We start from the raw sequence: 16,240 nt of genomic DNA, 5'->3' as shown, positions 1-16,240 counted from the left end.
AAACCATTCATTATAAATTGGGGAATGTGCTTCATGCCTAGCATTCAAGTGATGCATCTGCATATGCAATTTTATCACCTTGGAAAATTGTATTTGATCCTGCTAGTTGGGAACAACTAATTGTTTTTTATTGTACCTAATCTGATGATAATTCTACAAGAATTTGTAATTAACCTAGCTAATCAAAAACTAGACCAATTTAATAGGGTTATGGCTCAGGCATGTGCTATTACCATTTAGCATATGGTTGCAATGTTGGAGGCAAAATTTTTTCCAAAGTGGCAGCAAGTTTTGTATCATTGGCTTTGTTTAAGTCCTGATTTTAATGAAGTACCAAAGTGGGTTTTAGGGTGGAAAGGACTATTTACCCTAAGCTTCTTGTGCCAAGATCTCTTTGTATATATACATGCATAGGCACACACATATGTGTGTGTATTTATGTAAATATATACATATATATACATATACATACATACATACATACATATACATATAGATAAATAATAGTAATATATGTATTGCATATGTATTTGCTTTGCCATTGCTTGTAAGAGTGTTTCAAGGTTGGGAACTACTTCAACATCTTTTGCATAGTTTAGAGGTAATGTCATTGTGGCAAAGGCTTCTACAAGGGAATGAGCCTCGTGAGTTAACATACAACATATTAAAATAGTTAAGTGCTACCTAACTATATCCAAGGCATTTGCACACTGGAGGCATACTCCGCCTACTAGGCTGTCTACATACACATATCCATGGGATCAAGACCCTTGAACTACTAACTCTAATGAATATGTAGTTCTAGCTTCTAATTGTTTTGAGGTAGTTGTATTCATATAACCATTGGTGAGCTTTACTCACCTAATACAACTCTTCGCCATCATACATCTACTTGGAGAAATCATGCAGTTTTCTATAATTATAATATTGTAATACCCTGGTGCAACCTTTGTGTAGTAGTTTATAGTTAATGTAAGGTTAACCTATATACATCCTAAATCACTCCTTATATAGTTATGTTTAAAAGCTTGTGATAATAATCAATGGGTCTAAATAGACCAGTCAAGTTAATTTGCTCAAACTTAGAGTTTAGCCTTCTATTTTCAAAAGCCAGGTAGACTAGGTTGCATTTGCTGAAATGTCTTAAGATAAACCACAAGTACAGATTCTTTTCTCTATAAGAGTACCCTTTATTCAAATGTAAAACTAGTTGAGTGCATAACTTTCATGAAGAGTTGAGTGTAAGGAGTTACTACCCTAAACTTATTCTACAAATTCCTGGGAGCTAAGGGACCCTAAACCTATGCTACATTTTTTGGAGACATGGGAGAAGTTACTACCAAATTCAGTACTTCATAACATTTTGGATCATATAGTGATACCCAAATTAACAACAGTAGATACTTGGGATCCTTGTAGGGACAACATGCTAATACATGCATGGTTACATCCTTGGCTTCCATTGTTGAGCCAACATATGGAGCCTTTATATCCAACCATTTGTTATAAACTAGGGAATGTGCTTCATGCATGGCATGCAAGTGATGCATTTGCATATGAAAAATTATCACCTTGGAAAACTGTATTTGATCTTGCTAGCTGGGAATAGTTGATTGCTCATTTTATTGTACCTAATCTGATGATAGTTCTACAAGAATTTGTAATCAACCCACCTAATCAATAACTAGACCAATTTAATTGGGTTATGGCTCAGGCATGTGCTATTCCCATTTATCATATGGTTGCAATGTTGGAGGCAACATTTTTTCCAAAGTGGCAGCAAGTTTTGTATCATTGGCTTTGTTCAAGTCTTGATTTTAATGAAGTAACAAAGTGGTTTTTAGGGTGGAAAGGACTATTTCACCCTGAGAATCTTGCTAATGAGAGGATAAGAAGTCACCTAAATGTAGCCCTTGAAATGATAAATCAAGTTATAGAGGGTACAACTATGGAATAACCTAGGGCTAGAGAGAATGTAAACTATCTTAGGGTGATGGAGTAGCGCTAATTTGAGGCACTTTAGTAGCAACATGCAACAATAGCATATGCTCAACAACAAGCCTCATCTTCCATGGGTAGTGGTATTCATTTGAATAATTCCATGGGTGCACCTTAGTTGAGTTTGAAGGAAGTGATTGAAATATATGCACAAGAACATGATATCCAATTTTTCCCTAAAGTTGGATGCACACATGATGGTCTTCAGGTTTATGGCTTTGGAACTCTCAGTATCTGTCTAGATTATGTAAAACAACAAGTGCTTTCATAATCTAGAGATAGATGGGTGATTACATCATTGAAGTAGCTAGTTGAGATTCATTGTAATCGAACTGGAGGAAATTATTGATAAACTAAACATATAATGAAGAGGAAACTTGAAAACTTGAATGCTAAAATGCTAAATTGAAAGCTATCGAGGATCAAACACCTATGATAGAGTTACAACACAATGTGAAGTTGATTTTAGACATAAACAAAAAAAAAAGTGACATAAATCATTCCCCATTTATTTTGATTGTGGAGAGTTGCGTGCGAAAGAGGGTGGAGAGCTCCAAATGAGGGTGGAGAGCTCTAAATGTTGGTGGAGAGCTCTAAGCTCAAAATGTTGGTGGAGATTTCATTGCCATGCCATTGTGATCACTGCATTTTGTTGTCATGCCCTTATGATCTCTACATTTTGTTGGTTTTCCCTTGGTGGAGATCAGTGGCAATCTATGATTTTTTTGTATTGCCCTTGTGATCATTTCATTTCATTGTCATGCCCTTGTGATCTTTGCATTTCATTGTGGTGCCCTTGCTCTATGATTTCATTATTGTGTTGTGCCCTTTTGATCTTTGTTCCCTTTGTACTACAACATTTAGGGTCAAATTTTGATGACAATTTGTGATGACGATGTAATTTGTGGTGATTTTCATGTTTTTTTTTGCAATTTGTGATGGCAGTGTAATTTGTGGTGTAATTCAAGCCCAAATGTAGTAGTGCTTTCTCTGCAATTTTCTTCAAGGGGAGAAGAGGTACCTATGTAAATGTTCTTTTCTTTTCCTTTTAAACATGTGTATCATCTTAAAATGGAAGCACTTCCATTTTAGGAGTATTTAGCTCTTCGAGTAAGTGATATGGAGTCATGTCAAGCGCCTTGAATGGGTATTTGCATGGATCTAGTTGTTTTCCCCTTGTTCTGCTTATCTCTCTTTCTATCTCTATTTCTAGCTTATTTCTAACAACTTGCAATGTGATATTGAGGACTTTGACTTCTGGGTCAAGGATGACCTTTTAGATCAAGATTGACCTTGACACTGACCTAGGTCAAGGATCCTTGACCCCAAGTTTATTTTTCAATTTTTGAAAGTTTTGGGATCTCAGGCTTCAGAAACTTTATTTTCCTGCTTCTGGGTCAATTGTTTTGGGTTTCAAAATGCTAGACTCTTAAATCAAATTTAATCTAGGTCCATTTCTAGGGATTAAGGTAAAATGTGATTTAATGCTCCCATGTCGGCCTTCTCCAGGAGTTAGTGCCCTAGATCTCTATATAAGGAATCCTTCTTCCCTCATTTTCACATCCATAATTTATAAGCTCATCCACTATCCATGAGCAAAGTTATTATCTACCTTTTATGAAGCACATCCACCTAAAATGAAGTGAATATCTACTATCTACTAGCATTCAAGCATTCAAGATTCATCAAGGAGATCCATTGTTAGCTATTGAAGGATTCAATCTCTATGGAGCCCTCTTGTTGAAGATTTCTCCATCCAAATTCATCCAAGCCTTTTCTTATGCAAAGATACATTCAAGATTGTGTTGAAGATCTAATGCCATTGATTTGAGACATCCTACATACATTTCTACATTGATTTGGAGCATCTGTACTTGTGGATTCAAGGATTTGAATCCTCCATAAGGATTTCAACATAAGCATGATGAATAGTTCCATTTTCTTTGTTTATGCATATTAAAATTTCAATTATATTTCAAGGTTAATTCCATACTAAGGTTTGACTAAGGAAAACCCCCCATCCAAACAAACAAACCATTTTTCTTGTAGATATAGGTGTGGAACAATGAATTGAAGAGTAGATTTGAATACCCTTTTCATTGAAAATTTTTTGTTAGAGCAGTGTAGGTCAAGGTCAAATTTTCAAGGTACAATTGTGCCCCAGGGTAAGATTGTACCCCACTATCAGGATTAAGGTTGACCTCCCTTCAAAAAGACAAAAGATTTATGGGTTTTCTCCATCTTGACATTTCTAGTTCAGATCAGGTTGCAGAATTCCCTAAAACTATACACAAACATTAGAAGTCAACATTTTCTAGATTCAAGGTTAGTATTTGTCTTTTATCTATTTCAGGATTTAAGTACATAGTCCTCAAAATAGAAAGAACATTGAGCCTCCTTTCTCCCTATTCTCCATCACATGATCCATTTATGCATTGATCACTCTCTTTTACTTAATCAATTTGGATTATTCCTTTTGGAAATTAGGATTAAGAGAGGAAACCTTATTTTCTTTTTATTCATCTTGGTGAACTCAACACACTTACCCTCTTTTCTTTTGTGGAATTAGATGCCCTATTGTGTTTTACAGTGTTATATTTATTTTCATTTTTGTTAGATCTTTTCTTTCATTAAGATTAGATTTAGTTTATGCTCTTGCATTTTAAAATTCAAAACTACAATTTTTTTTGCAAAATTTCTTTTAAAATACAAAAATATTCATGCTTTGTTTTTTCTTAGTTTAGTTCATTTACATTGTATTGGTTTATGAGCTTTATTACTTCTAGTCCTAATTCTAATCTCAGGGTTAGATGCAATCATAGACTTATGGGTACCTTTGAGCTCGAGTCTTCTTCTCCTTTCCTTAGGATTCTAGATGAGACTTTGATTATTCCTGATTCTAATCCTATTATGGAGCAAAACTCTTCTCACTCATCTCATGATGAGGATGTTGCTTTAAGATTTTCTCCTAAACAAGTCCAAAACAATTCAAATGAACTTGATAAAATGGGTAATTAGCTTCTTCAAGAAAACCATAATCAACATTCTATTCAAGCTATAGAGGCTATTAAGAAAGTTCTTTATGATAGTGACCAAGGTGTTAATCTTTCACGTGGTATTACTCACCTTGTGCATTCCAATGTTAAACTTTTAGCTTAAGAAGCTCAAGATTTAGGGTTGTCTCCTCTTGTCACTAGTTTAGAACCTTCTTCTATTCCTCTTCCTAGTGTTCCTATTTATACTTCTTCTTTGGTAACTATGATGGTTCCCTCTATCCCTATGAGTGTTCCTCCTGTGTCCCTTCCTATATTACAACCTTCTTATCATAATGTTCCTTTTACTTATTCTACTCCTATGCCAACTGTAGTTCCTTGTATTCCTCCAGTTGTGTCTTCTATTCTCGTAGCTTCATACACTTTTCCTAGTGTTTCTAATGTTGCTAGTTCTACCATTTCTTCTCATGATTCTACAATTACCAGTTTGATTCAAACTGTGTCATGTTTACAACAATAACTTGCATCCTTGACCCAAAACAAGTTTAGTATCCCTACTTGTGACATGGAAAGTTCATTGTCTCAGGATATTATTCGTACTCCCATTCCTCAGCAAGTCGATATGCCTCGTCCTGAGAATTATAATGGTAAGGGAGACCCTGTTCATCATGTTAAAACATTTCAAATCATTTGTAGTGATTATGCTCATGATCATAGGATTTTAGCTAAGTTGTTTGCTCAAAATTTTTGTGACAAAGCCTTACAATGGTTTTGTTATTTAAATCCTTATTCTATTCATTCATTTCCTTGACTTGCCAATGCTTTTATTCAAAAATTTCAAAACAACATTGGCCCGCAAGTGTCTTTGACTAATTTGATGTATTGTAAAAAAAATTCTAAAGAAAAATTGACTTAATTAATTGGTAGATTTAAACATTTACATGCTCATATTTCCTATCATGTTCCTAATATTTATAGTCAACATATGTTTATTTCAAATTTGCAAAAGGATATTAGAGATAAGATGTTGCTTATTGAGTTTACTTCTTTTCAACAACTTTGTACAATGCTTCATCATTATCAATTACAAGTGAGTTAATTTGAGAGCACCACTCCAATGGCTCCTATTTCAGTTCATAAAAGTGATGCTGCTTGTAATGCCTCGCTAGGGAACCCAAAAGAAACTAACCTAAAGTTTCACTTTGTCAAACATTTTTTTATAGATAAAGATAAACAACAACAAATAATATAGTGGAAGAAATAATAACAAGAGATAAAATAATGGAAGCAATAACTCACATACATACAACCATAAAAAAACATATTACATCTCCTAAGGGTCCCATGATGTTGAATCACATTTAAGTTGAATTAAATGCTACATCCAATACATAACCAAAATTCACATCATGGAATAATCACAAGTACAAATCCATTTAAATAAATATAAAATTACATAAGCTGCCACTTGGTATAACTAGAATGCACAATCATCCACTGTACAAGTCATAGGGTATAAAAGGTTGAAATAATATACATCATAGAGTAGATTACATCATCTTGTAAAATCTATGAAATCAAATACAATACAATAGAGAATAATCATCCAACAAAAATACAAGATTAGAAAGAAAGGAATAATTGCATAAGCACATCCAACAATGGCATCCAATGGTCGAATCTCATTGGTATAAGAAAAATGCACTACCACCTGACCTCATGGAACCTAAATAGCCCACTCCCACTATGCTGAGGAGATAAACTCAAGTCCCATATAGATATCAAAACACAAGTCATAACACACATCTAGGTTCAAGGAAACACCTAAAAACAAACTACCTCAAAGGGTACCAAGACACAAGTATCAACTAATCCTAGAGGCAACAACAACACATAGGAAATCTACTATGTAAGTGGGCAAGTGTCATCGAATGAGCCAACTCTGAGGTTACTTTGGTAGCCTAACTGGACTCCAACCCCTTAGTGACTCTATGAGGCACTTGTATCCTTTTGTATTGACAAGGCATACCAACAAAGCAAGGTCAAAACCAAGCGCCCTGTCTACTCCCATCCTAGTCTATACTAGTACTCAAGGCATGGGCGAGGAAAAATAATGACTCTTATTAATTTATTTTAAATTCATTCAATGAAACACTATCACTTATTAAAACAACCTGCAATGGGTTACCCAAGTAGCCTCTTTAGGGCTTTGGCCTCCATTACAAGCCACTTCCCAACATGACATACATATAACATAGCCTAAGCTCAGTAAAAGAAGAAGGTCTCATACGACCATAAACCACACATCAGTTCTTAAACAAGCAACTAGAAAGTACTAAAATATCACTGATCAAAATCACAAGTTTCACCAATACAATCATCCTAGCAGGATTGACCCAAAATCAAGTACACATAAACCAAACCATGACATTGTAGACACCTAAAACCTTTAGAAAATAAAGTATTTTTATTTTCTGAAAAAGTCCTGATGACATCATCATTAATTAATTAATTAATTATTTAATTAATTAATTAATTTTTATGCCATTAAATCCCTTTATCTTAATTAAAAATATTTAATTAAGGAATCCCTCCCAAAAATGTTTAAATCTTATTTAAACATTATTTCCTTATTTATTAATTATTTAATTAATAAATTGACCAAAAATCCTAAAATAAATAAAAAATTTATTTTTTGCCCAAAACTTGGCCAATTTCCTTATGACCAATAACCTCTTCCAAAATCTTCTAATCCTTCTTTAATTTCAATTAAAGGCTAATCTCATCATTTCCTACCCCTAATCCCAACTCAAAATATTTAATTAAAATTAAATATTAATCCTCATGTTTATTAAAAAAGTTTTAATAAATATCTCCTCAACCCAAACCCTTGAAATAAATAAAACTTTATTTATTTCCTAAAAATCTAATTTATCCTCACCCTAAGAAGTTCTAGACTCTTCTAGAAAGTCTTCATCCTCATCCTAGGAAATTCTAGACTATTCTAGAAAGTCTTTATCCTCATCCAAAGTCTAGACTCTTCTAGAAGATGTCTTTAAACCTAATCCTAATCCCCTCCTAACCTTGTCACATTCCCTAAACATGGGTTAAGAATTACTAACCCAAGCCAAAGTTAACAAATATCTCCTCCTTCACCCACCCTCATTAAATGCCATCCACTTGCCTATCCTTAAGCTAATCCTAAACCATCCTAATCCATCCTCTAATCATTTGCACAAGCCTAAGAAAGCTTAAAACCTTCCTAATCAAGTCCAAGTCAAATTTGCTCTCATCACCCTCAAAATATCTCAACCATAAAACTTTATGAAGTCCACTAGGTCATAAATGACTCTTACAAGCCCTTTTATTGCTCTTACAAGTCATTATGAGGGTCTTTATGAAGATTTTATCTCTTGAGCCTCCTTTGTTGACTCATCCTTGCCCTTTCCTCCATCCTCTCACCATGTGACATGTGTCACTCCTTGATTGGCTATAAGGAAGCACAATCCATGTGCTCTCCTCTCATGCAATCTGAGCCTTCCATAAGCTTTTTCCCATCCTTGCATCTTAGCCCTCAATCCCTCAAGCCTCTTGCCTATAAATTGGATCCTTCCCCTTTACAAAATAACACAATCCATGAAGTAAAGTCATAATGCCATTTTGAGAAGCCATTTTACATCAAAACCATACACTCACACCCAAATTCCAACTCCATTTGAAGCCCTTTTTGAAGCATAAGTTTGAGCATACATCCTATCTATTTAGACAAAGCCACTCAACAAGAGAGCTTCTCATTGAGAGAGTCCATTAATGGCTCATATTATCAATTGAGAGTTCATCTTAGTCTATCTTGAAGTTTATGAATTTTGTTTAGTTTGTAGAAGCTTTATTTAAATTTGGTTTCTATTAGCATACTAACATTGCTCATATACATTTTGGCACGCCCGGTGGGACCCCGCATGGGTCATCTTCATTAGCTTTTTTAGTCAAGTTTTGTATGTCATTTTCTGATTTTGGCTAATTTTTCTTGTTTTTGTGATTGGTAGGATTGTATAAATTGGTTTTGTAGGTCCACATGAGCATGAAGAAGACAAAGGAACTCATAATCTATCTCATAGTGTTTGCAGATTTTTCAAGCTTATAGGTGGACAAAGAACTTGAAATTCTTCTTCTTCTTCTTGTCTATATTCTTCTTATTCCATCTACTTCTTCTTCTTCTTCTTGTGGGAGATCTTGGCCATTTTTTTTTAAGAAAGCAAAATCATACACACTTCTTTTTAGTGCTTAAAATGAACCCCCAAATCATACTTAAATCCATTGAAAAATTAAAAATTTGCAAAAAAGAAAAAATCTTTTAACAAGTGAAACTAAACCAATCTAATCATTTGCATCCTTGCAACATCAAGGTTTTAGATACATTCATGCAAAATTAGGAACACTTCATTTTTGGGAATTTAAAAAGAACTTCAAGTTTCCATTTCAAAAGGTTCAAAATCAACACTAAGTGCACACTAAAGTTCTTTTAAAAAAATCTCATGAAAACTAAGAGTCCTAAATGGTTGCCAAAAATTGTCCTAAAAGCTTTGTTATTTGTTCCAAACAAATGTCTTATTGCAAAATCTTGAATGTTTCTTAGGATTTTCATGCATCAAAACAATCTAGGAATATCATTTTTGGGCTTAAAACATGCAAACTAGAACACAAAATCTTGAATAAAAATCAAAGTCCAAAGAGTCATTTTCACTTTTGAGTCCAAAACAATCTTGAATGATCTAAGGTTAAAACAAAGAACTTCAAAGTTCTTAAAACAACACACAAAATCTCAATCTTGAATGCTCAAAGGAAAAAACTTGAATGTTTAATCACTTGTCTTTGAATGCATGTTGCTAAACACACTCTTGAATGCCATGGATTAAAATCAAATTTTCCTTGAATGCACATTAATCTCACTCACACTTCATTTGGGCATAAAAATTGGACAAATCTTGATGTGGAGGGCCTCCGGGCGCGCGCTTGAAATCGAATCTCACACACATTTGTTTTGGGCTTAAAATAAACTCACACTCAATCTTGAATGCCTTAAAGAAAAATCAATCGATACTTGACGTGGAGGGCCTCCGGGCGCACGGGTTTACCTTCTTGTTGACCCTAACTCTTCTTCTTGTTCGCATTCTTCGATCAATTTTATTTTTTTCGATGCTTCAAAGTTGGAATAAACATTGTATCTCAAACATGAGTTCTTGCAAAGTCTAGATCAGAAAACTTAAGCGTCAGTTGGTAAAAGAACAAGCGTGTTTTTTAGCCCAAGATCATCCAAGTCTTCTCTTCCCTTTTCGTCTTTCGAGGCCATCTTGGGTGCATAAGATTAGGATCCAAAATCTTGTCTTAGCTTTTTAGGAGGCCTGCTTGGGGATTTCATCACCCCTTGGGATGACCTTAACTCCAGCGTTCCGGCGGAGTATAAAGATCGGGAGGTGAATCCAAAGACACCTCTCTTGGGATCAAAATTTTGTCACTCGGGCTAAGCCTCAAGGAACTTTATACCCTTGAGAAGTGAAAGAGGAGAAGTGGGTTACCGCTCCTCTCGGTTGTGTGACATCTTTTTGGTTTCATCTACAGATTTGGGCCTCACGTACCTTGTGTATATCGAGGACTCCCTAGCTAAACCAAATTTCATCCTTGTAGAAAGCTTCCTAAGATGTTGGTGTGTTTGACGTGCTTGCTCAAAAATTTTGTCTGCTTGTTTGCTCATAGCTTTTGAATGAATGTTTTCCAATTTTGGTCGAAATCCCAGAAAAGCAAAAATCTCCCAACTCAAGGCATACTTAGTGTAGTCACTGCCTTATCAAAAAATCATCCAAGCTCCCCCGATGCAATTGAATCTATATAGTTCTTTTCCTTAGAACAATCCCAAATCCAAAGTCTCTCCAAATCATCCCCCCAACCAGCTAGCAACCCAATCCAAAATCACACCCTAGCCTTTAGAGAGTTGTTGTCATTCTACTAGAATTTGCTATCCAATCAATCTGACCAATCCACCAACCTCACCAAGGTTATCCCTTTGACAGAGCTTTGTCTAGGGTAATCTAGCTTTGTCACTTGTTATCCCTCATCACCTTGAGCTAAAGGTTGGGATCCACAAGTGGTCAATCTCGTTTCATGCCCATAGGATCATTAGTCTATCCTCAAGTTGACATAGCCACCACCAAATCCTGCACATAGGAAAGCAAAACTCTCACTTTTTGATAGCATACCCTTGAAGTCTTCCACCCACAAGAAAGCCAAAAATCTCCAGCCAATCCTCCTTAGGTCTGTCATACAGCTTTGAATCTCCCTAGGAAATCTTTCATCAGCCAATCCAAAATTTGTGCTTAATCCAAATCCAACCATGAGCTTTCGTGTTCATCCATATGCAAGACCCCATCCCCATCAAACTCATCATCAAAGCATGAAGTACCAATCCTATCATGATGTGTTTGGTCGCATTGTCCTTGCTCCCGCCACCTCCTATTCCAATGATGATGAAAATCTTGTTGACTATGACGGGTATATTGAAAGCCTTAGAAACATTCCCCCAAGCATCCCCCAAAATCCAAGAGTTATTCCAAACTATCTAGTCATGCCATCTAATATTCCAGCTTCCCCTCCATCACCCCATCAACCAAGCTTCCAATCTTCCACCCCCATCACACTAGCTATTCCTGTCAATCCACCTCCACCTTCGACACCCGAGTCTCCAAGGAATCTCCTAGAGGAAATACAAAAAAAGTTGCCTCCAACAGTCGATAAGCCATGTCATCTAATCCAACCATGTGAAGTAGTTAGTGATGAAGCTTCCTCGTCTATAATATCACCTCCATCTCCCATAGCTATCATCCCCATACCATCCATCAAATTGCTTAAAATCCTTCCACTTCCCGCAAGCATCAAAATCCCACCACCTATCAAATCCCTCCAAATCCTATCCACATCGCCTCCAAGCATTTCCCAAATCTCTCGTAATGACCCTTATGCATCCATCTTCTACTCACCCATCTCCACTACTGAATCTCCCATCTATCCATCCACTGCCTTTGAAGAATCCATCCCTTCACCTCCTATCGCACCATCCACTCCAAACCAATCCTATCAAGATCCTGCCCAAAAGCATGTTGACATCCCCCAAAGCATAAATGAAGATATCATCATACCATGTCTTCCATCCATAGTGCAGTCACCATCTCCTCCATCTCCAAAACCTCGAGCCATATCTCCTCCACTACAAGATATCTTGTCATCCCACCAGCTACATCAAGATCCTATCCTTCCATCTCCCCCGCTCCATGCTTCCATCTTACCACCTATCCAAGCTATTCCACCATCTATAATCTACCCTCTTGGTTCACTTACATTCATCCACGGTGGCCCTCTCTCAGCAGAAGAATTAAGAACAGTATCTCCCCATTACAATACACCTAATAAATCACTTCTACCATTTTCTGCAAGCAAAAAGTTTCCTCAGCTTGTTCAAATGCTCAATCGATGGCATTATCAAGGTCAAGGTTTAGGACCACAAGAGCAAGGAATCAGAGAGCCTATTATTGCACAAAAAAATCTAGGATTTCATGGTCTTGGATATGTATCCAAAGGCTCACCATCTAAAGGTGTTGGTACACCACACCCCCAAACCAAGCCTATCTCCAAGCCCACCATGCCAGCCTCCCATCACTCCTTCAAGAAATCTTATGTCATCCCCCCTCCACCATCTTTGCAACCCAAAACAACCTACCATATCCCCCCTTCATCCGCTAAATCCATTTTGGGTCCCTATGTCCCAAAATCTACCATCCTCCATCCTCCTATTAGCCATCATAAAAATCCTAGTCCATCCATTCCTATGCAAGATCAACAAAGGCACATATCAGGGCACATCATCCATCATCATCCCCCTACATGCTCTTTCATATCCTCTCCATCTCACAAAGCTTCTCCTAACCATCTTCCCAAAGCTTACCACAACAATGTAAATGCCAACTTCAAAATGCATAAAGCTAAAAATCCACATCCTAGGCAATCATATGTCTATTCTAAAAGACATACTCCAAAAAGGCAAAATCCAATCAAAGAATGCAAAACAATGCAAAAGCCTATGAAAAGAAAATCCAAAATCATGTGGATCCCCAAGAAAAAAGTTGAAACCCAATGCATAATGGCATCCACCATTGCTAATCCCCCATCTAGTGACTCATGTCCCCCATCTCCTAACTCCATCTTGGGTGCCTATATCCCCAAGCACGCTTCCACAAATCCTCCATCACGCCTGCATCTACCATCTATCCCCCATATGCTCTTTTCACACCTGTTCCAACATGTGCCAATGTTGCTCTTGCAAGCATCCCCATCTCATGCTCCTTTCCAGCATTTTCATCCCTCCATCTCCTACCATCAATCCTATCTAATCCGATCTATTGCATAAATCACACATCCGGTGTACCAACAGCTAGCAACAAAATTGAACATTCCAACAGCTAGTGAAAAATCCCAAAAAAGCCAAAATAGCTGAAGAAAGCCAAAATCATTCCAGCTAAGTCCAAAGTCAAAAAGTCAAAAAAAGAAAAGAAAAATAAAGCGTCCACTGGTGAAAACTTGGCAATTCAAGCACCTTGGACAAGTACCATGATGAAAACTTGGCAAACAAGCATCATGCGTAATCCTACCATCCCTAGCTTAGCCTATCACCCTCATGCTTTTGGTCATCTCTTGACATCCCACTCCATCTTCCAATCTATCCACCTATCCTCCATCCTCCAGCTTCCATCTCACACCATCCACTAATCTTATGCAGCTTTATCCAATCATCTCAGCTATCATCCTTCTCCCTAGCCCCTTCAGTTTTTTCCATCCTAGCTTCAATCCTATCACATCCATCATAAGACCTCCTTCCACATGTTATCTTCTGATTGGGGGCACTATATTCCTTGGAGATCTTGTCTTTTCCATCCTCCCTTGCCATTGGTATCTAGCTCTAGGCTATCCTCATGCAAACCCAATGTCATCTCTTTATATCCATCATAATCCTAGCTATCTACCATCCTATCCAGCCATCTCATCCTGCTCCTCTAGCTATCCTTGGTCACAAAATATCTCATCATCATTGGATGCATCCTACCAAATCCATATCTTTCGCTATCACCCCACCCTTAGCTTCCGCATCTTGCACAACATCGAACCATCCCGCTATCCTATCATCCTGAGCTTTTGCCTACTTGTAACTATCTTGGTTCGTTAGCTTGTACCCTATCTTGGTCAGCTTCATCTTGTAAATATCTTGGTCTATCAGCTTGTACATCCTCTTTAGCTTAGTACCATTGTATCTATCCAGCGTTCATGTCAGTTCGTCCTTGATCAGCATCTTGCACCCATCACACATCTTGGTTAGCTATTCCAACGCATCCTTTAGCTAGATTTCCTGTCACCAAAGTGTTATCTTTCTTAGTTCAGCTTGCCAGACGCATCACTCATCCAAATCCACCAGCTTAGGTGCTCTCCGATAGGTCCTTGCAGGATATAGCTTTCCTCATGTCTGATCTTGGTCCGTTAGTACCTCGTCCTACCCATCTCGTTGGCAAACGGTTCTCTTTTGGATTTTCACTTTCTTTTGATTTGGGATCTTCCCTTTTGGGTCTTGAAGTATCTTTTCCAAGCAATCTCCTTGTTCCCTCCTCAAGGTTGCAACGATCTTTCATATCATGGTATGCTGCGAATGGGGCAATTAGAGCGTAAGGTCTTGATTAGGTCTTTCGTTTGTTTTTCTTTTCTGCTTGTGGGTTCTCCAGTGTCGTTTCCACGCTGCTTCCTCTAGGATTCATGTGTGATGCTGGGGCAATCCTTGTGTGTTTTTTTTTTTTTTGAGTTAGTTTGTCAGTCCTTTGGACGGTTGGTGAAAAGGCCTTGATGTTCTTGGTAACCTTGGCAATTAACCAATAGTCCTATAGCAAATCTAGTGCTCAACTACATGGTGGTACTTCTCTTTGAAGTATCCCCCCGCTCAAAAAGCTTCAATGGTTTTCCTTCATCTCCATTATCCCCCATCCATATCTAGCATCCGTCTCTCCTACCCCAGCTGATGCATCAGTATCTCTTTGAATCACTCATCACTCTTAGCTTTAGGGATCCACAATCCTAGTCTTAGGGATCCACCAATCCAAATCAATCCACCAAGCCTCATCTTTCGAGATCCACAATCCTAGTCCTAGGGATCTCCGAAACCCATCTTCCACCAATCTAACTCTTTGAAATCCTATTGCATCAGCTTTATAATCCCCTCATCCATCTCCCTATCCTGGATTCCTTTTTATAGCGCTCTGCTCCTTCATCCTCCACCTTCCCAAAAGTCTTAAGCTTGTTTCCTCTTGTGCCCCTGATTTCCCTTTATCATCCTCTCGTAGTGAGAGTTTGAGCTAATTCAGCCCCTTCTCTTTGCCAAACCTGTGTCTTAGCTCATCTCAATTTCTTGTACTTTTCAAGAAGTCATCGAGCCTCGCTTTCTCTCCCCGCCGCCTTCTTGAGGGGGCATCTCACAGTCCATTCTCTCCTCTTCTGCTCTAGCCTTGGGCATCTTATTTTCTTATCTTTGATGCCATGCCACTTGCGGCATCACATCAAAGAGGGGCAAAATGTAGACACCTAAAACCTTTAGAAAATAAAGTATTTTTATTTTCTGAAAAAGTCCTGATGACATCATCATTAATTAATTAATTAATTAATTATTTAATTAATTAATTAATTTTTATGCCATTAAATCCCTTTATCTTAATTAAAAATATTTAATTAAGGAATCCCTCCCAAAAATGTTTAAATCTTATTTAAACATTATTTCCTTATTTATTAATTATTTAATTAATAAATTGACCAAAAATTCTAAAATAAATAAAAAATTTATTTTTTGCCCAAAACTTGGCCAATTTCCTTATGACCAATAACCTCTTCCAAAATCTTCTAATCCTTCTTTAATTTCAATTAAAGGCTAATCTCATGATTTCCTACCCCTAATCCCAACTCAAAATATTTAATTAAAATTAAATATTAATCCTCATGTTTATTAAAAAAGTTTTAATAAATATCTCCTCAACCCAAACCCTTGAAATAAATAAAACTTTATTTATTTCCTAAAAATCTAATTTATCCTCACCCTAAGAAGTTCTAGACTCTTCTAGAAAGTCTTCATCCTCATCCTAGGAAATTCTAGACTATTCTAGAAAGTCTTTATC

The sequence above is a fragment of the Cupressus sempervirens genome, chromosome 11 (genome assembly GCF_028749045.1).
Source record: "Cupressus sempervirens isolate cs-2001-9-10 chromosome 11, ASM2874904v1, whole genome shotgun sequence".
In the NCBI taxonomy this organism is placed as follows: Eukaryota; Viridiplantae; Streptophyta; class Pinopsida; order Cupressales; family Cupressaceae; genus Cupressus; species Cupressus sempervirens.
Note: the sequence above shows the minus strand (reverse complement) of the source record.